The 26,961-nt window shown below is 41.3% G+C and overlaps 1 protein-coding gene across 4 annotated transcripts in view; it reads right to left on the bottom strand.

Moving 5' to 3' along the window:
- The window catches only part of plekha1b (pleckstrin homology domain containing, family A (phosphoinositide binding specific) member 1b), a 79,780-nt gene extending 62,282 nt beyond the window's left edge, over positions 1–17,498 (bottom strand). For 3 of the 4 annotated variants that reach the window (XM_041209416.1, XM_041209420.1, XM_041209419.1), the window contains exon 1: positions 17,368–17,484. The gene's annotated coding sequence lies outside the window, so the exon portion shown is untranslated. Of the gene's footprint in view, positions 1–17,367 lie in introns of all 4 variants that reach the window. The other variant, XM_041209415.1, reaches the window with a different exon arrangement.
- Positions 17,499–26,961: the final 9,463 nt, after the last annotated feature.

The raw sequence follows: 26,961 nt of genomic DNA, 5'->3' as shown, positions 1-26,961 counted from the left end.
GCAACAGTGTGTCTCTTCAGACTATCAGATTGAAGAATCCTCAGTGAGACAAGCAGAATCAAAACCAGGAAGTATAAGTTAGAATAGTTCATTTGATGTCAAACAATGTACAGAATGTGAAATATAGAGAAATGAGATTGAGAGATAAAAGAGCCAAGTGCAACAAACAGCACTGATTGATTTATAGCGGACTAGATTTTGCAAAGAGAAAAAAAAACCCTGCTCTTCCAGAAGCTCAGAATATCCTAACACACTTCATTGTCAATCAAATATTTCTAAAGCATAACGGCTATTACCAAGTAGGGGGAAAAAAATTTAGACAACAATCTTTCCAAAAAGGATTTAAGAAACAGTTTTTGACATTCTTGTTACTTTAATCCACCCACTCTGCAACCTCTCAGCTTTCCTGGTTACTTTTGAGTCTCCTCCCCTTCTCTTGCTCCGCAAGTTGTGACCGAGCCTTCAGCCACCCAGCTCCCGGTGGTCTGGAGGTCCCTCCCTCTCCTCCAAGATCCACCTTCAAATCCATCTCTTTGACCAAGCTATTTTCCCCACCATGTCTCCCCACCAGAATGTCTCCTTCTTTGGCTCAGCTTGCATTAGAAAAACCTCCTATATCACTTCAAAAGGCACCACATGAATGCTCTATTTTGTTTTCATGTACTACAGATCAAAATCCTTTACTTTTATCCTACCCAACAGAAGTAGAATAGAATGATGCGCAGATTGACATGTATTACAGAGGAAACTGAAAATTTTACACAAGGCAGTTGTGTACAGTTACTCTAGTGCTATTATTTGGATCTGGCAAGCTGATTGCACCACATTTAAAGAAAATAAATCTTCTGCTTACTTCCATCATCCAGTGCACTGTAACTTTAGTATTTTCAAAATATATGAACAACAAGACTGACTGCTTTATATTATGGTAATTATTTTTGAGCAACTCTTCACATTGTATTAAAATTAACCCCAGGTTCTTTAAAATTTTCATGCACATTTTATACCACAGTTATCGTATAGGCTGCCCATGATACAGTGTCTAATCTTACTTTACATTGAAGCCAGTGGAAGGTAGGGTGAATAAGCAGCAGGTAACTCAATATTGCCCATTTTACATTATCGTCATAAAGCTTAAACTACTTTGAAGATTCACTGTTTGAATATGCACTCATTTTCTACATAGAAAATTTGCATTGTATTTAAATAGTAAAGAAAGCCAATATGGCAGGACTATATATAGCACTGGAAGCAGAAGTCAGGAATTAAGGAAATCTGGAATAACAATATGGCATGTGCAATTAAGTCACAAGGTGCACAAACTTCCCCCAATGGGAATTAATGGTTTGGAATGTGACCAACAATGTGAGGAAGATCTTTTTCCCCTTCCCAAAATAACTTTGTTCGACATTTGGGAGTTCAGTTGGTTTATTCTGAAAACTAAATGAATCTTGAAGGTGTTTTCCTAGTTTGTTTATACGTCACACATATGGCTTTAATATCCAAAAAGTTTGTCCAAGAACATTATATAATCACAAACATAGCAAGAACAAGTGTTATAGGCTCTCCAAAAACATGTATTATTTTGTATTGCAAACAAGTCTGTATCAGTTACTTGAATGGAGATAGTGATGTTCTGTTTTTAACACAGAAACAGCTTGCTTACTGTGTTGCAGTCAGCAAAAATACAGCTTCTAGAAATGTTTAGAAACTTCAATAATCCAAACAGATTTTTAGTCTGTTAATAAAAGTAAAGTGAAAATTTCAATTCAGGTTAAAACGACTGTAAAAACTTAAGGATTTAAACTTAACTTGCAAGAGTATAAATAACAAGAAACAAAACACACAAGGCATAGATCTTAAGAGAGCCATGAAAACTTCAATATTAAAATAGGGTGGTGAATAATATTTTTAGCCACTAAATCCTGATAAAGCTGTTTACATTGCTCCAAGTAAAGCATTTGCCATGCATTCATTTTTTGTAGTGTCTACAATAAGTTTATCATCTTCAGAACTTTTCAAAGGCATTCAGAATCATATGCAACAGGGAATGGTTCCAAAGTACCTACAGGCTTCTTAAAACTTTTAGTAATACTTCTGTGCAATAGTGACACATTTATATCTGGGAAAGCATTGGATTCGCTTACATGATTTAAAAAAAGTTTAAGTATGAGGTTCACATCAGAGTTTCTTTTCCTCCTAAAATTTAAACAGTCAGCTCCAGCTCAGGGGAGCACATCTGAGTCAGAAGGCTGTGGGTTCATGTCCTACTCCAGAAACCTGAGCACAAAAATATAGGCTGACACTCCAATACAGCATTAAGAGTCTGTCGTCTTTCAGAAGAGACATTAAACCACCTGCCCTCTCATTGGATGCAAAAGGTCCCATAACACTATTTGAAGAACAGATTATTTGGTCATTATCAAATTAGTGGAAGCTTGCTGTGTGCAAATTGGTCGCTGAGTCTCCTTTCTTTATTACAACAGTGAATTACACCTCAAAAGTACATCATTGGTTGTAAAGTGCTTTATGATGTCCTGAGTTAGGGAAAGACACTAAATAAATTCAAGTTCTTTCCATTATTTTACATATTTTCTTTTGTTTCAAATAAAGTGCTGATAAGTATTCAAAATATTTCAACCCTTGAATAGTACTTTCTAAAGTAATATATTGACAATTTTTATTAATATTTTAGAAATAAATAGCTTGTATATTCATCACTCTCTATTGTTGTTCATTGAAGCCAGTAACTATGCCTATGAACCCAGATATAATTTTATATGGACCATTAATCTCAATCTTCAGTATCTTAGCTACTTCCTCCTATGCCCTAGAATTCCAATTGAATTGAAATGCAATAGATTATAAGCAAGGCATTCTCAGGTAAATTGAGACCCTGTACAGATGCAGATAATTGGAAACTAGTTAAGCACATGGAAAGAAAAAGGAATGGAAGGATATGCTGATAGGGCTCGTGTGGAACATAAACAGCAGCATTGTCCAGTTGAGTGGAATGCTTTTTTCTATGCTGTAAATTCCAATTAAGAAATATCAAAACATCATTTCCAAAATCTCTAAGCACTCATGCAAAACTGTTCCTAACTGTTAACGCTGTATTCTTGTACAAAGTATTTTGTTTTACTAATCTGTCAACACAGCAAAGGTAGTTTGAAACTGAAAAGCAGTTTGTTCACTTTTCTGAATTTGTTATGGCATTCAACAATTCAATTACAACTTATGATTTAAGAGAATTAGCATATATTGCAGCTTGGTAATCTACCAGTGTTCCTTTATCTTCGTCATGCTTTCCAAATGCTCTCAATCAGTCCCATGATGCAACCTGCTCACATCTCATTACCCCAGGTCATATAAGTGCTTTAAAGCCCAGAGAATAATATCAAAGGCCAACAACAAATCAAATAATTTCCAGTTATCAAGCTCTACTACCCAGAACTACATCACAATCAATTAACTTTAAATGGTATAATCAGCTTATTAGAAGGAATTTATTTTCAAGATACCTAAGAAACGAGACAATTGCTTAAATTTATATGCAACTTTTCAGATAAAAATTTCAAGACACTTCACGGATAGGGATAAAACAACAGATGCCAAGCCTTGAAAGGAAAGATATGAGGATGTAATGATTGGTCAAATAGAAATGCTTTGAGAAAATGTTTGAAGGTGAGTAAGAGTTTAAGCAGGGGGTTTGAAAGCCAGCAATGGTGGGACAAAAGGAGACACAAGGACACAAACAGGGTCAGAGTCTGAAGTACTGAAGCTGTGGTAGAGGCGGGGTGGGGAAGGCTCAAAATATGGCTTGGCATTAAGGGCTTTGGAAACAATTGTAATTTGGGCAAGCAGTGGAATATGTACAAAAGCAAACTACTGCAGACGCTGACAAGTCCTGACAAACAGTCATTGCCCTGAAATGTTAATTGCTTCTCTGACCTGCTAGGTAGTTTTTTTAAATTATTTATCTAATCTATTCATGGGATGTGGGCATCACTGGCTAGGCCAGCATTTATTGCTCATCCCTAATTACCCTTGAGAAAGCGGTGGTGAGCTGCCTTCTTGAACTGCTGCAGTCCATGTGGTGTAGGGACACCCACAGTCCTGTTATGGAGGGAGTTCCAGGACCCAGCGACAGTGAAGGAATGGCGATATATTTCCAAGTCAGGATGGCGAATGGCTTGGAGGGGAACCTCCAGGTCGTGGTGTTTCCATATATCTGCTCCCCTTGCCCTTCTAGATGGTAGTAGTTAAGTTTGGAAGGTGCTGTCTAAGGAAGCTTGGTGAGTCTTTGCACTGCATCTTGTAGATGGTATGCACTGCTGCCACTGTACGTTGGTGGTGGAGAGAAGGAATGTTTGTGGATGGGGTGTCAATCAAGCAGGCTGCTTTGTCCTGAATGGTATCTAGCTTCTTGAGTGTTGTTGGAGCTGCACTCATCCAGGCAAGTGGAGAGTATTCCATCACACTCCTGACTTGTGCCTTGTATATAGTGGACAGACTTTAGGGAGTCAGGTGAGTTACTCACCACAGGGATCCTAGTCTCTGACCTGCTCTTGTAGCCACAGTATTTATATGGCTAGTCCCGTTCAGTTTCTGGTCAACGGTAACCCCCAGGATGCTGATATGGGGAATTCAGTGATGCTGATGCCATTGAATGTCAAGGGCAATGTTTAAGTTCTCTCTTGTTGGAGATGGTCATTGCCTGGCACTCGTGTGGCACTAATGTTATTTGCCACTTGTCAGCCCAAGCCTGGATATTGTCCAAGTCTTATTGCAGTTGGACAAAAACTGCTTCAGTATTTGAGTCGTCGCGAATGTGCAATGTGCAGCACCAATGATCAGTGAACATCCCCACTTTACAACGGAACAAAGGTCATTGATGAAGCAGCTGAAGGTGGTTGGACCTACGACACTACTCCGAAGAACTCCTTCAGTGATGTCCTGGAGCTGAGATGATTGACCTCCAACAACCACAACGATCTTCCTTTGTGCAAGGTATGACTCTAACCAGCAGAGAGTTTTCCCTGATTCCCATTGACTCCAGTTTTGCCAGGGCTTCTTGATGCCTCACCCGGTCAAATGCAGCCTTGATGTCAAGGGCATTCACTCTCACCTCGAGTTCAGCTCTTTTGTCCATGCTTGACCCAAGGCTGTAATGAGGTCACGAACTGACGCCTGGCAGAACCCAAACTGAGGGTCAGTGAGCAGGTTATTGCTAAGCAAGTGTGACGTGATGACATTATTGATGACCCCTTCCATCACTTAACTAATGATCGAGAGTAGGCTGGTGGGGTGTTAATTGGCAGGGTTGATTTGTGTACAGGCATACCTGGGCAAATTTCCACATTGCGGGTAGATGCCAATATTGTAGCTGTACTGGAACAGCTTGACTATGGGCGCGGCAAGTTCTGCAGTATAAGTCTTCAGTACTATTGTCAGAATGTTATCAAGGCCCATAGCCTTTACAGTATCCAGTGCCTTCAGCCATTTTTTGATGTCACATGGAATGACTCGAATTGGCCGAAGACTGGCATCCGTGATGCTGGGGAACTCCAGAGGAGGCCAAGATGGATCATCCACTTGGCACTTCTGGCTGAAGATTGTTGCAAATGCTTTAGCTTTACCTTTTGCACTGACGTGCTGGGCCTCACCTTGATTGAGGATGAAGACATTTGTGGAGCCACCTCCTCAAATGAGTTGTTTAATTGTCCACCACCATTCAGGACTGGATGTGGCGGGACTGCAGAGCTCAGATCTGATACGTTGATTATGGAATCACTTAGCTCTGTCTATCACTTGGTGCCTATGCTGTTGGGCTTGCAAATAGTCCTGTGTTGTAGCTTCAGCAAGTTGGCACCTCCTTTCCAGGTATGCCTGGTGTTGCACCTGGCATGCCCTCCCACAGTCTTCACTGAACCAGGGGTGATCCCCTGGCTAGGTAGTAATGGTAGAGTTGGGAATATGCCAGGCCATGAGGTTACAGATCATGATCGAGTACAATTATGCTGCAGTTGATGGCCCACAGCGCCTCATGGTTGCCCAGTCATGGGTTGCTCGACCTGTTCAAAGTATCCGATTTAGCACAGTGGTTGTACCACACATGATGGGTTGGTGGGGGGGGGGGGTGTGTGTGTGTGTGTGTGTGTGTGTGTGTGTGTGTGTGTGGCAATATGTGGTAATCAGCAGGCCCATGTTTGACCTGATGCCATGAGACGTCATGGGGGTCCGGAGTCGATGTTGAGGTTTCCCAGGGCAAGTTCCTCCCAACTGTATACCACTGTGCCACCACCTCTGCTGGGTCTGTTCTGCTGGTGGGACAGGGCATGCCCACGGATGGTGACGGTGGCTTCTGAGACATTGTCTGTAAGGTATGTTTCCATAAGTATGACTATATCAGGCTGTTGCTTGACTAGTCTGTGGGACACGTCTCCCAATTTTGGCACTAGCCCCCAGATTTTAGTAAGGAGGACTTTGCAGGATCAACCGCACTGAGTTTGCCGTTTCGTTTCCTGTGCCTAGGTCAATGCCGGGCTGTCTGCCCAGTTCCATTCCTTTTAGGCTTTTTTGCGGATTGATACAACTGAGTGGCTTGTTAGGCCATTTCAGAGAGCAGTGAAGAGTCAACCATATTGCTGTGGGTCTGGATTTTCATGTAGGCCAGACCAGGTAAGGACAGCAGATTTTCTTCCCTAAATGACATTAGTGAACCAGATAGGTTTTTACGACAATCGACAATAGTTTCACGGTTACTATTAGACTTCTAATTCCAGATTTTTATTGAATTCAAATTTCACCATTTACAGCAGTTGATTCACCCATACAGAATGAATGGGGCAAAATAGTTGCTAAGAACTGAAGATGAGACAACTTGACTTATTGCTGTAGAGGCAACAGTAATATGGGGAAGAGGGCCAAGAGAGGCAGAAGGTTCATTCAAGAAATTTAAGCAGGTGAGAAAAACAGTACCATTTGGAAGGATCAAAAGAGACACTGGGTTCAAGGAGGAAGGGTTTGGCCATAAGCAAGTGAAATGAAGAGAGAACAAAATGGATCCAGAAACAACCAAGAGAAGGAGGTTAGAGAGGTTATGCTTCCAATATGCACATGCAAGTGAACAGAGAAATTGAAGTACAGCAATTCAAGTTCATAAACAAGGTACTTAATATAATGTCATGGTTGTTTTATGAGGTAATTCAAATCCTTTATCCTGTGGGAACACCATCACAAGGATTACAGCAGTTCATCCCCTTGTCAAAGCAACTGAGGATGGGCAATAAGTGCAGTTTGCCAGCATAGTCCACATTCCAAAAATAAATTAAAATAGTAGCACTAAACCAGCTATTAGGAGTGCAAGAGCAGCACTCTGATTTTCTCTCTCCACTTGTGGCAAAGCTCTTGGCTTCTACTCAAGTCCTCGTCAACAGAGCCAGGATCAAACACCTGCCACATGAAAAGTCCTGGATGAAACTTTACAACATATCACTATGTGGAAAGAAAGGAACTGGAGCACTAATTTAGTGCTCTATACAGAGTGCCTGTTGAAGTTTTAAATTGACAAATTTTAGCAATACTTTCAATTAAAGTTTCCTTTAAAACCAACATTTTATGCGTCAATTAGGATATTTAACTTTATTAGTCTCTATTAGCCCAACAACACACAATTGGAGAACGTAGATCAAAACACAAACATTCCCATGCATCCTAAGAATCTGATTTGGTATAAATCTTTTAAAGGTTTAACATCATATTCTACCCATGTATTTATAATGTTTGCAAATACAACGTAACATGTGCTAAAAACTGTTCCAAAATTATTTTGGCTGTTTACTATAAGAATAGCAGAGTATACTGCAATGCTTCAATGCAGAACAGTCAGAGATTAGATTGGTTGGCCCTGCCCAAATTTAATTATGCGTCAGTTAGTAGACAGCCATAAAATAAAATCAGTAAAACTTACTGTTGTGGCGCAAAGGTCATATGGAACTCAAGTAACTCAATCAGCATAGAGATGAATGTTAATCACAAAACAAACAGATTTAATTATTTTAGTGAGTCTCATCTGTGGAAAGAAAAACAGTTAATATTTAAGGTTGGTGTCTTTTCATCAGAACCCGGGAAAGAGAGTCTGAGGTGGAGCAGGTTTTAAGCAAGTAGAGGTAGGGAAAAGGCGGAGGCAGAAGGGAGGGGAGGGAGCGGGAGGAAAAGAAAGAAGGAAAGGTCTGTGATAAATTGGAAGGCAGTAATGATTAAATGACAAACAAGATAACAGTACAAAGCAAAAAGGAGTTGTAATGGGGCAATAAAAGATATGAGTTGGAAGGAGCTGAAAATGATGAGGGCCTTTACCAGGAGCTACTGTTGAGACCATTTTTGACCTGAAAGCGGTGCAGTCAGGAAAATTTGTAAGTTATTTAAAATGTTAATGGAATCTTTAATTTGTTTTAAGAATGTTGAAAAAAGACTTCATTTGGGAGTCGTTTGGTAAATTTGGCTTATAGTTCCCGCATGGGGATTGCAACACTCTCCCCAAAAAATTCAGGCAGAGGTTACGATTTAAAATTGTTAAACTCAATGTTGAGTCTGGAAGCCTGAGAAGTGCTGAACTGAAAGATGAGGTGCTGTCCTTTCACTTTCATTACAACATTACAAGAGGCCAAGGATAGAAAGGTCAGAGTAGATTGAGGCAAAGGATTAAAATCACTAGTGAGTGGAAGCTTAGTGTTCCGCAAAACGGTCACCAATCTGCATTTCGTCTCCCCAATTAGAGAAGAACGCATTATGAACAGCGGATACAGTATACTAAGCCGAAAATACAACCAGATCAGTGTTTCACCTGAAAGGAATGATTGGGGCCCTGGATGGTGGAAAGGAAAGAGTTAAAAAAGGCAGGTGTAGCACATTCTGCACTTGCATGAGAAGGTACTGAGAGATGGGGAGGGAACCAGAGTGAACGAAGGCAACCACCCCCATCAAAATGTTGAAAGGGGTGGGGAAAATGTCCTTGGTGGAGGAATCATGCTGGAGATGGCTGAAAGGCACAGAAAGATCTGTTGAATGTGGAGGCTAGAGGGGTGCAATGTAAGAACAAGGGGGACCCTATCTCCATTCTGGGGAGGAGGTCAAGAAGTGAGAAGTGAAGTGCAAAAAAATGGGATTGGCACGGTTAAGAGCCTTGCCAGCATTATTTCTGCAAAATTCTTCAGTTTACATTTAATCCATGTAGCCAAGTAATAAAATTTTCAAACTGACTATCCCTGCAAGTGCAAGTGGAATTTGACAAACCTTACGAGCCAGAATAATTTTACCTCTGGCTTTCTCAAGCAGCAAATGAAGAAATCCTATCCACCACCTGTTTGGCTCCTGCCGTCAGTGGTTAAAGCATTCTACTCCCGCTGTAAATGCAACTAGTTGCAAGGTTATTGATACTGCATCGATTACAAGCCAAATCTTATGCAGTCTACCAAAATAAGCACTGAGATATAAAGGAAACGGAAACTCTTTCAAAGTAGTATAACACTTTGTCATAAAAATGATTTTGTAGTCAATCATACATTCTGCTTTTACCCTCAAGTGTTTCATTTTCAGCCCCCCCACAAACACGTTTTCAGTATTTTTGCTCTGGTGTTGTTTAATTGTTTTCTTTCAGTTAAAGTCAGGAATCAAACAGTTACTCATTTAGTCAGAGCATGCTCCACTTGTCTGTGTATCACATATTAATCTGCTTCAGGTTTTAAAACTTCTTTAGCTAGGAAACTTGCACAGCAAATATTTACTTTTGGAGCACATACTCTATCACAGAACTTCACGCCAGCATAACTTGCAATCTATAACAACAACTGGCATTTATATAGTGCCTTTAAGGTGGGAGTATAGCTCCTGCAAAATGTGCTTTGAGCTCATCAGGCAAAAATCATCACTGAGCCAACGGGTGGCTGAAAACTTGTCTGAAGAGGTCGCTTTTAAAAAGGAGAGGGAGTAAGAGGTGGAAATTTTAAGGAGGGAATTAGAGTCACAGTTATAGAGTTAAACAGTACAGAAACAGGCCCTTCAACTCATCATGTCCATGCCGGCCATCAAGCATCTATCTATTCTAATCCCATTTTCCAGCACTTGGCCCGTAGCCCTGTATGCTGTGGTGTTTCAAGTGCTATCTAAATACTTTTTAATTCTAGAGCTCAGAACCTCGAATGCTGACAGCATGGCATGAATGGAGGAGTGAAATAAGTAGGGGATTCACAATAAACCAGAGTTGGAGAAAAACAAAAAAGGGCCAACAAAAACAGAGGTCTACCACCAGATGTGGTAGAATATCTTGGTGACGAGAGAACAAAAGATGGTTAAAGGGGCCTGCCTTTTTTTTATTTATTCATGGGATGTGGACGTCTGTGTGTCACACATTAATCTGCTTCGGGTTTTAAAACTTCTTTTAGCCAGCATTTATTGCCCATCCCTCATTGCCCTTGAGGAGGTGGTGGTGAGCTGCCTTCCTGAACTACTACAGTCCCCATGGTATGGGTACACCCACAGTGCTGATAGGGAGGGAGTTCTAGGATTTTGACCCAGCAATAGTGGGTTCATTCATTGACTTGTATTTAGCAGTTTGATACAACTGAGTGGCATTTTAAGAGTAGGCCAGACCAGATAAGGACGGCAGATTTCCTTACCTAGAGGACATTAGTGAACCAGATGAGTTTTTATGACAATCCGCAATGGTTTCATGGTTTTCACTCTTAATTCCAGATATTTTATTAACTTCAAATTCCACCATTTGCCATGGTGGGATTCGAACCTGAATGCCCAGAGCATTACCCTGGGTCTCTGGATTGCTAGTCTAGTGACAATACCACTACGCCATCACCTCCCCTTTCCGTTGTGTGCTCCATTGTCGGTACATTTCCTTCCATTCACTATTCTGTGCCTTTCTAAATGCAGTTAATCTGTATTGTATTCCAGTTCTGAGGAAGGGGCTCTACTTGAAATATCACCCTTTACTCACTTTACAAAAACTGCAGTTTCTGTTTTATTGGCTTTATACGTTAACCAAATGCCTTAGGTGAAGGCACAATTAAATTCCCAATATTTTATCTGGATTTATATTATTAACTGCTTATTTTTGCATGCGTGTGTATGCTCTATTGCTGTACAATCCCTCCAATCGATTAGATTGTTGGGGTCCAAATGCTCCTATTCCCCCAAAATGAGCACTGAATTTCACTAAATCTTCTTGCTTGCCTTCGTTTCAACCAGGTACATCCTTAACTTACTGAAGAATACCATGGGAGTTCTAGTTTGTGAAAATTCAGAAGTAGAAAATTAATTAAACCCAGAGAATGTGGCATTACATATTAAATTCTGCTCTGCCCCATCATTTAATTTTTTTAAAAATCGAATTTGGATTTTTTTTACATGCTATATTCAACTGAACGCGTTAAAACATTCTAGCAATTTCAAAAGGGGCAGTAAGCTTTAACGAAGCACATCTTCAAATATGGATGATTCAAAAAGGACTGAAATATCATACATTAAAAAAAATTAGATTAAAATCAATGATAAAGAGGACTACTTTCAGGTTGCAATTCTTTCCACAGAAATAACCAATTTTTCGAGGCATTTAATTTCACTATCCCCTGGTGTACTGTTAACACTCTAGCACCATTCTTTTACAAACTTATGTATCTCCAGGAATCTACCTTAGAGCCCAGTGCAGACTGGGTCATTAAATATATTTAAGGTTGAGCTAGGCAGATTTTTGATCTACCAGGGTGCCAAGGGTTATGGAGGCCAGGCAGGAAAGTGGAGTTGGGGCCACAGTCAGATCAGCCATGATCTAACTGAATGGCAGAGCAGGCTCAAGGGGCCGGATGGCCTACTCCTGCTTATGTTATGCTATGTCAGGAGGATTGAAGCATTTTTATGGCACCAATTTTAATATTCACTTTCCAACACAATTTGTCTTAGGAACTAGCTTAGTCACCTAAAGAGAAGTTACATGCATTTCTTTGTGTTTTTAAAATGCAAACAGGTATGGTTTACATTGTCTAAATGTAAAAGAGGGGTTTGGCAAACACTTAACAATGCTTCCATAACTATTTAAATTTAAGAATTCATGAAAGGAGCTTTTTAGTTAAATTAGTGTGGTACTATTTCTCTCAGCCAAGGTTTAGTTGGTAGCACTCTTGCCTCTTGAGTCAAAGTTTTGGCTTCAAGTCCGACTCCAGGACTTGAGCACAAAATTCTAGGTTAATATTCCAGTCCAGTGCTGAGTGTGGTACCTTTAGTTGTTATCTTTGAGATGAGGCAGGTGGCCTGAGGCCCCATCTGCCCTCTCAGGTGGACATGAAAGCTATGTATGGTATCAAAGCCACTATGTATCCCTTCATTAACACCACACAGATTATCTGGTCATTATCACATTGCTGCTTGTGGGATTGTTCTGTGCAAGTTGCCTGCCACATTTATAATAAAAATGACTATGCTTATAAAATACTTCAATGGCTGGAAAGTACCTTGGGAGGTCCTAAGGTCATGAAAGGCACTATATAAATGCAAGTTTTGCCTCCGTTTTCTGATGGAGGCATTTTTGTGCAGTATTTTTTTTTAAAGAACAGTCAACTTAGGTTATCAATATGACACACCCTTGCAAACACATTTGCAATAGGCGATGCACTTTAATAATGGTTAATATAGAATAAGCACAATTCACATAAGAGAACCCAAAAATACTGCTGTACATACTTTTATTTAAAAGCACTAATTATTTCTGTAACAAAATATTACCTTCCTGAAATAATTTACTGAATTTGGGATAGTTTCATATTCCAAGACTGCACAAGATGTTACTTAACTAGGAAATAGCTTAAACAAGTCCAAGCTCGTTTGGGTTTTATTTTTCAGCCAGAATGTTCACCGAGGGTCAATGGTCCCACAAAAATCTTAAAAGAAACGGATTTCAACAAGTGGGTGCATGTTTCTCTAACCACAACCTTCCTGTAAAACGGAATTTAAAATGTAATAAAATGCTTAAGTTACATCTAATGGCATTTATAAGAACACTGTCAATAATTTCAATTGAAAATATACAAACCAGGCCTAAATATAAATCTGGTCTGGCATTCTATGTGTCAAGACAAGCCATTGACAATGAGCGTTTAACTTATCAAATGTACCTCAGAGGCAAATGAAGATAGACTCATCAAATACAATATACAGAAAGTTTCTCCAACAAAGTGGTTGCAAACCAGGCTAAATACAAGTACAATAAACAAACAAGTCAGCAAACATATCTACAGTTTGACTAGTGCTGACAGAACAGTATCTGCTGTGAACTAGAGTTGTATATTACTTGCTCTACAATTTGAAAACTAGTCATTGCATAGTTGCTAGAATTCAACGCGCCAAAAGTATATCATTGCAAAATTTGAAACTTGTACACCTAGCATTTTGTCAATGAAGTTTCAATGGAGTGGATTTTGTAGAAAATGAAGAGGGGGGGGGGAAATGTTACATTCAAACATAAATTTCCCTAATTTAGTACATAAACTAGCAAGTGCACACACTTTCTGATAGTCATACTACTGTAAGATGCACCATGCAGAGGTCCATTTTCACATCATCAAGCTTCTCCTCAAAAGAGAATGTGCTATCTAGCGGTCTGGGTAAAGACAGATGAAGTCAGTGGCATGAGTTGAACAGAAAACTGCAAAAGCAAGCACTGCAGCTGCTACTCCCGACCTTGTAACTGGAATTATTTATATTGGTAAGCCATACTTGTACATAACCATATTTCAAGCACACTTCCATGTTTACTTACTGTAAACAAGCATATCAGAAACCATCACCACCTTTTGTTCCTCTACCTCATATAATCACATTCATTCATTTAACATGCAGCTTCTCACCTACAGAATATTCTTTCCATCCAGCAAGGAATATAAACTGATTACAGATACCGCCATCACTTACAATTACAAGAAATAACAATACTTTCCAGAAATCTGGGGTTCAACCAGAAGATTTTAATGATAGCTTCTCAACAATTGAGCTAAAGGTTATTGCGCTTTAACACATCAAGAACTACAATAGCCCATCTCAAATCTCTGGTAAGATCCTTACGTAACAAACATACCTCCTACAAAATGAAACTGCTTATGTCACTTCTTCCTCCACCTCTTGTCAGAGTGTCCTGCAGAGTAACGCATCACAAACATGCCCAAATGGATAGGTGTCTGACAACTGTACACCCCCTTTAATTACAGGCTCAAGAAAAATACATAAATTAGTAAACTACAAAGCCATCAGCCGAGCCTGTTTTTCTCATCCTAACTAAACACTTTGTAAATTGGTAATACCTTGTTAGCTTGCAATGAAAGAAAACTGCAGCGGCTGGGAACTTAGGAACAGGAAAAGACATTCAACCCTCAAACTGGTTCCACCATTAATTAGATCAAGGCTAATTTCCAGGTCAACTCCATTAGGTGACTTCTGTCCGTCCTTCAATTCCCTTAAAATTTAAAATTTGTGAAACTTATTCTTGAAAATTTCAATTAGCCTCTCATTCCTTAAAAAGGCTATGGTGCAAGTTCCAAATTTCCCACCAGCCTTCATGTGCAAAAAAACGCTCTCAATACACCACTAGATGACCTATCTTCAATTTTAAGTCCCTTTGTTCTGGGTTGCACCAGTACAGAAAATAGTTTCGCCGTATCTGTCTGACTGAATCCTTCATTGTTTGAAATACCTCAATTAGATCACACCTCAGCCTTCTAAGGTAAAAGGAATACAAGACAGGTTTATGCAACTTTTAACAACTGGTATCATTCTGATGAAACTGTATTTCTTGCAAGGTCAATAACTCTTTTCTGGAGTTTTATGCACCACGGCACTACCTCCCCCAACCACACCTCACCACCACCTCTTGGCTGGGAAAAAAACGTATTCCTGATGGAGTCTGGTCAAAGCTCCATACATGTGAAACGTTATATCTTCACTTTCAAATTCCACTCCTCTTCAGATAATGTGCAACATTCCATTAACCTTTTTTAATTACTTTTGTACCTGTGCAAACTGATTTGTGTACATTGACACATAACAGCCCTTCTAATCATTAATACCCCAACTTATCTTTCTCTGATCTAAAGTAGATGATCTCATACTTCCACACAATGAATTCCATCCGTCATGGTTTTGCCCACTCATTTAAAACTGTCGGAGTGTGGCAAGATACAGTCAGGATAATGGGTAGGTACTCTAGTTGGCAGGATGAGACGTCCCACAGGGATCTGTGTTGGAGCCTCAAATATTCACCGTATTTATTAATTTCTTAGATTGCAAGGTAGAGACAAACATATCAAAGTATGCTGATCACACGCCGATAGACAGCATTGCAAGTAGCGCAGTTGGAAGCATAAAATTACAGGTATATTAATAAATTACATGAATAGGAAAAACTGCAGCAAATGGATCGCAATGTCAGCATGTTGGAGATCATTCACTTTGGACCTAAAATAGATTTCTAAATAGTAAAACATTAGAAAAATTTTGCTGTCCAAAGAGACTTGTTTTTAGGTCTGAGTACCAAATCTGAGGAAGGCCTTGGAGGAAGTGCAGCATAGATTTACTAGAATATTTACTTGGTACTGCAAAACTTGTACTTCAGTGTTGCCTGAAAAAGAGAAACTGCTGTTGAAGCTTTTTCTTTTGCACTCATCAGGCCAGATTCACAAGAATACCAAATCTCAAAGAGAGCAACAAAAAATTTTGCATGAAAAATGGGTGTTGGCAAGTCAACTCCAACTGGTCAAGATGCTGGCACGGAGAATGCACATCAAAACTACTGTCCTCCCCACTTTTGTTTAATTTTTTTTTTAATTACTAGAATGATACTTGAATTTCAAGGAATAAACTGTAAGGAGCAATTATCCAAGCTAGGGTTGTATTCTCTGGAATTTAGAGGGTTAAGGGATGATTTGATCAAATTTTGAGAGATAAAGGGAAACAGATGGGGTGGGTAGATTTGAGAACTCAGGGGATATAGTCTAAAAATTAGAGCCAGGCCTTTCAGGAATGAAATTATGAAACCTTCCTACAAAGGGAGGCAGAAGTTTGGAACTCTCTTCCACAAATGGCAGTTGATGCTGAGATTAATTGTTAAGTTTTAAATCAGAGACCAATAGATTTCTGTTAACAAAAGTTATAGGGCAAAGGCAAGTATATGCAATTCAGTCACAGATCAGCCATGACCTCACTGAACAGCAGAACAGACCCAAAGGGCTAAATCATCCACTCTTGTCCTTTTTACGCTTTTAAATCCAGGTCTCCAAGTTCTTGACAAGTCAAGCAGCATCTCTGGAGAACTTAGTCTGATACAAAAACAAAAATAGCTGGAAAAACTCAACAAGTCTGACAGCATCTGCGGAGAAGAACGCAGTTAAACATTGTTTTGAGTCTGTATGACTCTTCATCAGAACGGATTTAGTCTGATAAAGGTTTTGCACCAGAAACATTAATTCTTCTGTTATATCCACAAACACTGCCTAGCCTGTTGTGGGCTTCCAGTATTTTGTTTTGTTCCATCCATTATCATCTATCCCCCTAAAAATTAATTCCCTTAATCAGATTTGGTACAATTTTTTTTAAAAAACTTTGTTAAAGCCCTTCACTTATAATGCTTAGACAAGTATAAAGCTCCTAAAAAAGAGAATACTGTACCACAGATGCTGAAAATTTGAACTAAAAACAAAATGCTGGGGAAAAAACTCAGCCAGTGAGGCAGTGTTGAATTCGATATATGAACCTGGCAAACTAATCCAAGGTAGCTCAGGTCCTAATATCCATTTGGGGCAAGATTTAACAATGTCACTAATAACCAATAAACCCTGTGGCGGAAAAATATACAGTTGAAGAACAGAAAAAAGTGACAAACCACCTGTCTGTACTTTCCTCAGCTAAGTAAATACAGCAAGATAGAAATATCCTAGAAATAAGCAAACATCCCCCCAGTCCCCAGCAGCGTTCTTGGACTGAACACCTCTTTTGTGGGGGTTATTTGCTGGTGCAGGTTGTGATTTCGGTGCTGTGGAGAAGGTGTGAGCGGCAGCTCTCCAGCACCACATTCCCTGGGCGAGAGAGCGGCTGGGGAGCTCGGGTTTGGAGTAAATGGGAAAAGACAGCCGCCCGCCAGGGTGTGAAAGGCCGAAGCTGCGTCTCTCGCCCCCAGCTCGAGAATTAACAACTCAGACCGGGAGCACCCTCAACGAAAACAAGCAACCACCGCCACCAGACCCAAACCCGCTCGGTGCGGCTCACCAGCCCGCCTGAGCCCGGAGCCGCAGGCCCGGCTGCTGTCATACTCACCCGTGGGGAAAGAATGAAGAGAGCGGCCCCGGTTTAACGACGCTCCCCCGCCGAGCGAGCTCCAATCACCAAACCACCAGCCAAACTGCCCACTGCCAAATTCTCACGCTCCATTTCCGGGTCAAACAGCACCAGAGATCGCCGGATCTGACGTCAGCTGCCCCGCGCAAAGGCCTCTGGAGATTGTAGTTTACACCCCCCCCACTTCCAGAACAAAATGGTACTGCAAGCACTTGGTAGAAAAACCACCAGTACCGTAATGTAGGAAAAATTGGAAATCCCATTCTTGGCCTGAATTGAGTGTGTGTCTGTGTTACAGTTCACTCAGGGAGCCCACGATGCTGTGGCAATATGCACTTTTACCTGCATGTTGTAAGAAGGGTCATGAGGACTCGAAACGTCAACTCTTTTCTCCGGGTCTGGCAGCATCGGCGGAGAAGAAAAGAGTTGACGTTTCGAGTCCTCATGACCCTTCGACAGAACTTGGTTCTGTCGAAGGGGTCATGAGGACTCGAAACGTCAACTCTTTTCTTCTCCGCCGATGCTGCCAGACCTGCTGAGTTTTTCCAGGTAATTCTGTTTTTGTTTTGGATTTCCAGCATCCGCAGTTTTTTTGTTTTTAACTCTTTTCTCCGCCGAAGCTGCCAGACCTGCTGGGTTTTTCCAGGTAATTCTGTTTTTGTAGCTGGAACTGTAGATGGTAGTGACTCCAATCTTCTTTCCACCACCAGGAATCTCTCCCTCTTACCATCTGCTATTGACGTATGTTAACTGGAGGGATTTGCAAGTTGATTTTCAACCTGTTTGGCCATGATATGAGCACCCCTTAATTGGCCATCATGTCCTTGGATTGGACTTGAGCCTGGAACTTCTGACTCAGATGTCAGGGATAGAGTTGAACATACTCTAATGGAATTGGACCAAAGCAGTGCTCATCTGAGGAATTTGGGATCAAATCGAACAGGCCAACCTGGAAAATTATGAAATGGTGACAACTCAAAAACAATACAGTAAAACAATGGCAACATATACAGATGTTGGAAATCTGGAAAAAAAAAAACAATGCTTTACACAAAAAGTCAGGCAGCAACTGTGGGGGGAAAAAGTTAACATTTCAGGTTAACATTTCAACGCGTTCTGATTTTAACTCAAAAATAGCCCAGAATATCTTTGTATGATTTGCAGTTGCTCTGAAAATGCAGATGAGTGTAGGCTTGTCATTATGATGCACCAGGACCAAGCATTCCTGCACTAGTATTGTTGATTGTGACAAAAATTGTAGGGCTTGACCCTCATTTCATGAGGGAAAATACAGACTATTGTGCATATGTATTGATACATGGTGTTGTTAAATGGGGAACTGGGAAAATAGTTCCAACTTGAAAAAATGGTCAGCAAGGAGAAAAGTTATAAAACGAATGGTGTGTGTGCAGTGGGCGGTGGGTGAGGGTGGGGGAGGGAGTGGTGGTACAGTTCCTGAGGCGAAGGTGGGCCATAGGTCAGAATCCAGCATGGGGCATAACTCAGTCATGCCTTTCTTTGTAAAGCAAAGCCTCTGCACATATGCCTGAAAATTCTCATGTCAAGTACCCTGTGGGTGGATGATACGTATCTTTGGTGCTGTCTCCCCAGCTTGCTATCTCCCCATTATTTTCAAAAAGCAAAGATGCAAAAGAATTCCCAATGGGAAATCCATCATGTCTGGTGTGAACTGATGGGAGAAACATGACAACACCATAGCAAATGCACAAAGGCTACAGAAAAGAACTTTTAAAAACCACACCAGCAATTATTTGTAAATAGGATGCAATGAAAGTAGTTATAAGGTTTTTTTAAATCTCCTTTGTATCTTCTTCATAGTAATTGGCAACAAAGGATTATGTAAGTGAGTAAAAATGAATCAAAAATTATGCCAAATGGGGCAGATAACCACAAAATATAATTCAACTTAATTTGCGGTATTTCATTGTCAACTCCTCACAAGACACATCCACAGGAGGTGACCTTTATTTTATTCATTCACGGGATGTAGGCTTCGCTGGCTGGGCCAGCATTTATTGCCTATCCGTAGTTGCCCTTGAGAAGGTGGTGGTGAGCTGCCTTCTTGAACTGCTGCAGTCTATGTGATGTAGGTGCACCCACAGTGCTGTTAGGAGGGGGGAGTTCCAGGATTTTAATCCAGCGACAGTGAAGGAACAGCAATATATTTCCAAGTCAGGATGGTGAGTGGCTTGGAGAGGAACTTCCAGGCGGCGGTGTTCCCAACTATCTGCTGCCCTTGTCCTTCTAGATGGTAATGGTCATGGGTTTGGAAGGTGCTGTCTAAGGAGCCTTGGTGACTTCCTGCAGTGCATCTTGTAGATGGTACACACTGCTACTACTGTGCGTCGGTGGTGGAGGGAGCGAATGTTTGTGGAAGGGGTGCCAATCAAGCAGGCTGCTTGGTCCTGGACAGTGTCAAGATTCTTGAATGTTGTGGGAGCTGCACTTTTCCAGGCAAGTCGGGAGTATTCCATCACATTCCTGACTTGTGCCTTATAGATGGTAGACACGATTTGAGGATCCAGGAGGTGAGTTACTTGTCGCAGGATTCCTAGCCTCTGACCTGCACTTGTAGGCACAGTATTTATACGGCTAGTCCAGTTCAGTTTCTGGTTAATGGTAACCCCTGGGATGTTGATAGTGGGGGATTCAGTGATCATAATGCTATTGAACATCAGGGAGTGATGGTTAGATTCTCTCTTGTTGGAGATGATCATTGCCTGGCACAAATGTTAATTGCCACTTGTCAGCCCAACACTGGATATTGTCCAGGCCTTGCTGCATTTGGACATGGACTGCTTCAGTATCTGAGGAGTCACGAATGGTGCTGAACATTGTGCAATCATCAGCAAACATCCCCACTTCTGACCTTATGATGGAAGGAAGGTCATTGATGCAGCAGCTGAAGATGGTTGGGCTGAGGACGCTATCCTGAGGAACTCATGCTGTGATGCCCTGAAGCTGAGATGACTGACCTCCAACAACCACAACCATCTTCCTCTGCGCTAGGTATGACTCCAACCAGTGGAGAGTTTCCCCCCTGATTCCCATTGACTCCAGTTTTGCTAGGGCTCCTTGATGCCACACTCAGTCAAATGCGGCCTTGATATCAAGGGCAGTCACTCTCACCTCACCTCAGGTGTGCAGCTTTTTTGTCCATTTTTGAACCAAGGCTGTAATAAGGACAGGAGCTGATTGGCTCTGGCGGAACCCAGACTGGGTGTCAGTAAACAGGTCATTGCTAAACAAGTGCTGCTTGATAGTACTGTTGATGACCCCTTCCATTACTTTACTCATGATCGAGAGTAAACTGATGGGGCGGTAATTGGCTGGGTTGGAATTGTCCTGCTTTTTCTGTACAGGACATACTTGGGCAAATTTCCACACAGCCATGTAGATGCCAGTATTGTAGCTGTACTGGAACAGCTTGGCTAGGGGCGCAGCAAGTTCTGGAGCGCAAGTCTTAGTTCTATTGCCAGAATATTGTCAGGCCCCATAGTCTTTGCAGTATCCAGTGCCTTCAGCCATTTCTTGATATCACGTGGAGTGAATTGAATTGGTTGAAGACTGGCATCTGTGATGCTGGGGTCCTCTTGTGGAGGCCAAGATGGATCATCCACTTGACACTTCTGGCTGAAAATTGGTGCAAACGCTTCAGCATTATCTTTTGCACTGATGTCCTGGGCTCCCCCATTATTGAGGATGAGGATATTTGTGAATCCTCCTCCTCCAGTGAGTTGTTTAATTGTCCACCGCTATTCATGACTGGATGTGGCAGGACTGCAGAGCTTAGATCTGACCCGTTGGTTGTGGGATCGGTTAGCTCTGTCTTATCACTTGCTGCTTATGCTGTTCGGCACGCAAGTAGTCCAGTGTTATAGCTTCACCTCATTTTTATGTATGCCTGCTCCTGGCATGCCATCCTGCAGTCTTCATTGAACTAGGGTTAATCCGCTGGCTTGATGGTAAAGGCAGAGTGGGGGCATATGCCCAGTCATAAGGTTACAGATTGTGATCAAGTACAATTCTGCTGCTGCTGATGGCCCACAGCGCCTCATTAATGCCAAGTCTTGAGTTGCTAGATCTGTTCAAAATCTATCCCATTTAGCACGTTGGTAGTGCCACACAACATGATGGAGGGTATCCTCACTGTGAAGGCAGGACTCCGTCACCACAAGGACTGTGCAGTGGTCACTCCTACCGGTACTGTCATGGACAGATGCATCTGCAGCCGGCATGTTGGTGAGGATGAGGTCAAGTATCTTTTCTTTACTTGTTGGTTCCCTCACCGCCTGCCACAGACCCAGTCTAGCAGGTATGTCCTTTAGGACTCAGCCAGCTTGGTCAGTATGGTGCTACCGAGGCACTCTTATGCCTTTGCCACCCTCAGTACTTCCTCCAAGTGGAGGAATAGTGATTCATCTGCTTGGGGGCAGGTGCGGAGCAGTATATGGTAATCAGCAGGCGGTTTCCTTGTCCATGTTTGACCTGATGCCATGAGACTTCATGGGGTCCAGAGTTGATGTTGAGGGCTCCCAGAACAACTCCCTCCCAATTGTATATCACTCTGCTGCCACCTATGCTGGGTCTGTCCTGTCAGTGGGACAGGACATACCCAGGACAGGACATACCCAGGGATGGTGGTGGTAGCATCCGGACATTATCTGTAAGATATGATTCTGTGAGGATGACTGTGTCAGCCTGTTGCTTGACTAGTCTATGGGACAACTCTCCCAATTTTGACACTAGCCCCCAGCTGTTAATAAGGAGGCCTTTGCAAGGTCGACAGGGCTGAGTTTGCCATTGTCGTTTCTGGTGCGTTGGTCGATCCCGGGTGGTCCATCTGATTTCATTCTTTGAAGTCCTTTGGTTAAGTACTTTGTTTTTTATCTGCTTGCAGTTTTCTCTCTGTTTGCAACCTTAAGAATATCTCACCTCCTTCCTGATTGCCTTGGAAGACTTTTTGCCATTGTGATTAGCCTTTGTGACTATTTTGTTCCCATGTTTCTATTCCTCACTGTTCCCTTGACTAACATTTTAACACGTTAAATTCATGTTAACATTTTAACAAGGATCCCATATTCTTCCCATTGAACCCTTTCACTTTTCTCCTAGCCTTAATAAAGCTTATTATTCTTTCTTATTTTGAGATATAGGGGGTATTTCTCTGACATGACGAGCAGTACCTCAGAGTCATTGCCAGCCACACACTCTGGTTTTGAATATGGGTAAGGCATTGGTGTCCACAATTGCTCAGCTCTTACTTATGCCTCCAGCAGCAGGTAATGCACACCAGCTGGCTTAAGACCAATATATAGCTGGAGCTGCCATCTGAGATGCTACACAGGCATCCTCTCTCAGTGAATGACATCACTGTGAAATATACTTTGCCTTGGCTGACGAGCTAAACTAAGTGAGGGCATCATCAACTTTTTCTGGTGTAGATAGGCTAGCACAATAGAAGAGGCAGGTTATCTTAGCAAGAGGACAATAGAGCAGAAAGCAGACACAAGCATGATGTGTGATACATCCAGGACACTCACCTGATGAAGTGGCCTTGTAGCCAGCCACCTCAGAAAAGATTGGGACCTTACTGAGTATCATTCCATAGTTTGCAATGAAACCTAGTCACAAAAACGATGTTGTTTACAGTAGAAAACGACTGCTGCAACATTGCATCCAACCGTTGGCAAGAGGAAGGAACCTGGAAGAAGAAGAATTTTACTTCAAATGCATTTATTTAGGCTATGCCTATTTAGCTTCAACTTGCTAGTGTCAGATGTATATTTGCCCTAGAAATTCTTCAAAATGCTTTGAAAGGTATTGTTTTATTCTCTGCTGTCTTGTTAGTAAACAATTTCCTTAAGTCAATTTCTAATTATTTCCTAATGATCTTGAAGTTTTTCTTGTGCAGTGAATCTCACTCCAGTTTTTTCCATTGTCAGATCAGATCCTGACTGCATAGTCGGGTTGCATTTACATACAACAACTGCAGTGTCAGTGGGAAGCAAAACCTCAGCAATGCTATAGTTGTAATGTGAATGCATCCTAAAACTGCATTATGAGTTGTTGGCCCTCAATAATGATGAATTTTAGTTCATATTAAACTTTATCATGCTGTGGTCACTATCACCCACATGGTGCAAAAACCACCGTTCTCTGAATGATATCATGCTTACCAATATCAAATCAAACTGAGAGCAGCTTCTTAGAGTTTCACTTATGAATTGAGTTATAAAGCAATCATGTATAAGATTTGCAATTCTCCTTTAGTAGAACCTTCATGTTTTTATAAGTCCTTTATTTCCTTAAAGTATAGAACACCCCACTTCTTGTTCTGACTTGGTGATCAGCAACAAATTTCAAATATAATTTATGCTGTCTTTGCAATATAATTATTCTGCCTCACTTTCCGTATGATTTACTTTATAACCTCTCATTTGTCCCTGACACATAGAGATTAGTACTGCTGTTAGGTTCAATGACATAATTGAATCCTGGTTAGCAGATGTGGATCAGGATCCTCAGTATACGACTGCTTACTCCAAGAAATGAATGCTAGCAATGAGCAGATAAATGCTCAATGCATCCATATGTTTGTTATTCTGATATGACATTAACTTGTTTATCTTAAATGGGTTAATACCTCCAAAAAAGAGATATCACACAACTGGGGCTAAATTCAATAGTCCTGAAATCCAGCCTGAGGATTGTACTGTGTAATTAACTCATGCACATTGACTGCAACCCAGGCAGCGCACAAACTTCATGAATGGATCTTCTGCAGAGTAAAGGGTTAGTTTAATAAGAGTATACTGATCACGTGCAAAAGAAGCTAGGTCACAGTGATGTCAGTCACTGAGAGCATGCCTGTGTAGCATCTCAGAGGGCAGCTCCAGCTATATGTTAGTCTTATTTAATTTTGTAAATAGTTAGCATGTAAATAAATATTTTTTGAACAAAGACAATTGACTCCAGCAAGATCTCTTCTGCAGTAAGAAGCTAATGAATCTCAAGACAAACCCATCATAACAAATCTTCAAATACCTTATCCTGCCGATCACACCACTCACCTCAGACACTCCTCAATCCACCACACCCAAATCACTCACCAACCAACGATCTCTATCATCAGGCCTCATACCTCACATTCATATGCCACACTGCACCATCAGCGCAACACTTTTGCAAAGCACACACCCATATCTCACAACTTACATGCACTGTGAACTATTCAACCATGACAGCCACATCAGCCAAACAGATTGCACGACACTCACTAACACAGTTCCCTCTCTATTGTAGGACAAGGTGACACAAAAATAGAGATAGTAGGAGTTTACGAGTGTGTACGCAGATTAGAAATTCCACATGAAAATGGAATGATGAAAATTCAGAACAGAAATGAAGTGCGACCTGAACAAAGTGCTGGTAGTTTGGGGAGTTGAGGACGTTCGGTGAGGAGAGGAGGGCGGAGCTTCTTTGCTTTTTCCTAAGTTTTTCACCATGTAGGATTGGTTCTACTAAAACTTTAAAATTAAAATAAAATTGAATAGTTAAAATAAACACCTAAAACACATACCTAAAACACGTTAAGAAACATCTAACTTTTAGTTGTCAGCAGTACTAGCATCTAATAAGCACAGTAAAGTGGTGGCATACAAATGAATTACTCTAAGTTAATTAAGAAAGTAAGTAAATTAAATTAACTAAATAACATAAGAAACAATGGCAGGTTGGGTGTTATGTCACAGCTGTGGAATGTGGTATCTTTTGAACAGCAAAGTGATCCAGGACAAGCAAATCTGCAGAGAGTGTAAGTAGCTAGAGGAATTCCGGATAAGGATTATTGATCTGGAAGCCGAACTTCAGACACTTTGAAGGGGGTGGCGACGGGAATATGTGGACACTTTGTTCCAGAAGATCATCACACCTCTTAGAATAGGGTCATCTTGGTCAGTGGTGAGGGACAGGAGGATGTGCCCATGAGTGAGGCAGGTAAAGGGACCGAGCAGACAGTACTGAGAGATTCAGACCTTGCAATTGTCAAATACGTTTGAGGTGCCCACAACCTGTGTGGATGAAAGCGAGGTCAGCAATGTGGATGAGCAGGCTGGCCATGGCACCATAGTACAGAAAGACATTCAAGTGGGGGGAACCAAACAGGAATGTAGTTGTAATAGGGTCCAGACAGCTGTTTCCTGGAGAGGAACTTACAGTGGGAGGGGGAGGATCCAGCTGTCGTGGTACATGTAGGTACCAATGACATATGCAGGACAAGGAAAGAGGTTCTGAATAGTCAGTATGAAGAGCTAAGCACCAAATTAAGAAGCAGAATCTCCAAGGTAATAATCTCTGGATTATTACCTGAGCCACATGAAAATTGATATAGGGCAAATAAGATTGGGGAAATGAATGCGTGGCTCAAAGACTGGTGTGGGAGAAGTGGGTTCAGGTTTGAGATGGGAGGGGAGGCACTGGCATCAGTACTGGGAAAGTAGGGGCTGTACCATTGGCTTCTGCCTTCACTATAGAAGAGACAAAAACATCAGTAATAGCTGTAAATCAGCAGTGGAAGGGAGAGAGGAACTTGGTGAAATTACAGGCACTAAGGAAGCAAGACTGAGCAAACTGATGGGAGCTGCGGGCTGACAAGTCTCCGGATCCTAATGAACTTTATCCTAAGGTCTTAAAACAGGTGGCTAATGAGATAGTAGTTGTGTTGGTGTTAATTTTCCAAAATTCACTAGATTCTGGAAAGGTTCCATCAGAAGTAGGAAGGGAGGCAGAAAATAGGAAACCATAGACCAGTTAACTTGGCATATGCCATGGGGAAGGTGTTGGAATTGATCATTGAGGAACTGGGCACTTAGAAAAACTCAAGATAATCAGGAAGAATCAGCATGGCAGAAAACAGAGAGTATGCATAAATGGCTATTTTTCTGATTGGCAGGATGTGACGAGTGGAGTCCCGCAGTGGTCTGTGCTGGGGCATCAACATTTTACAATTTATATCAATGACTTAGACAAATGGAACAAAGGCATGGTAGCTAAATTTGGAGGTGACACAAAGATAGGTTAGAAAGTATGTTGTGAAGAGGGCATAAAGAGGTTGCAGGCAAATATAGATAGGTTGAGTGAGTGGGCAAAAATCTGGCAGATGGAATATAATGTAGGAAAATTTAAAGTTGTTCACTTTGGCAGGAAGAATAAAAAAAGCAAAGTATTACTTAAACAGAGAATGGCTGCAGAATTCCAAGGTGCATATGCATCCAGGTGTTCTAATGCAGGAGTCACAAAAGGTTAGTGTTCAGGTACAGCAAGTAATTAAGAAGGCTAATAGAATGCTATTCTTGATTATGAGAGGAATTGAACATAAAAGTAAGGATGTTATGCTTTAATTGTACAGGGCATTATGAAACCACATTTCGAGTACTCTGTGCAGATTTGGTCTTCTTATTTAAGGAAGGATGTAAATGAGTCGGAGGCGGTGCGGAGGAGGTTTACTAGACTGATACCTGCAATGACAGACTGGGTTTGTGTCCGCTGGAG

Source organism: Carcharodon carcharias, chromosome 17 (assembly GCF_017639515.1).
Source record: "Carcharodon carcharias isolate sCarCar2 chromosome 17, sCarCar2.pri, whole genome shotgun sequence".
In the NCBI taxonomy this organism is placed as follows: domain Eukaryota; kingdom Metazoa; phylum Chordata; class Chondrichthyes; order Lamniformes; family Lamnidae; genus Carcharodon; species Carcharodon carcharias.
Note: the sequence above shows the minus strand (reverse complement) of the source record. Positions and strands in the feature narration are given on the sequence as shown.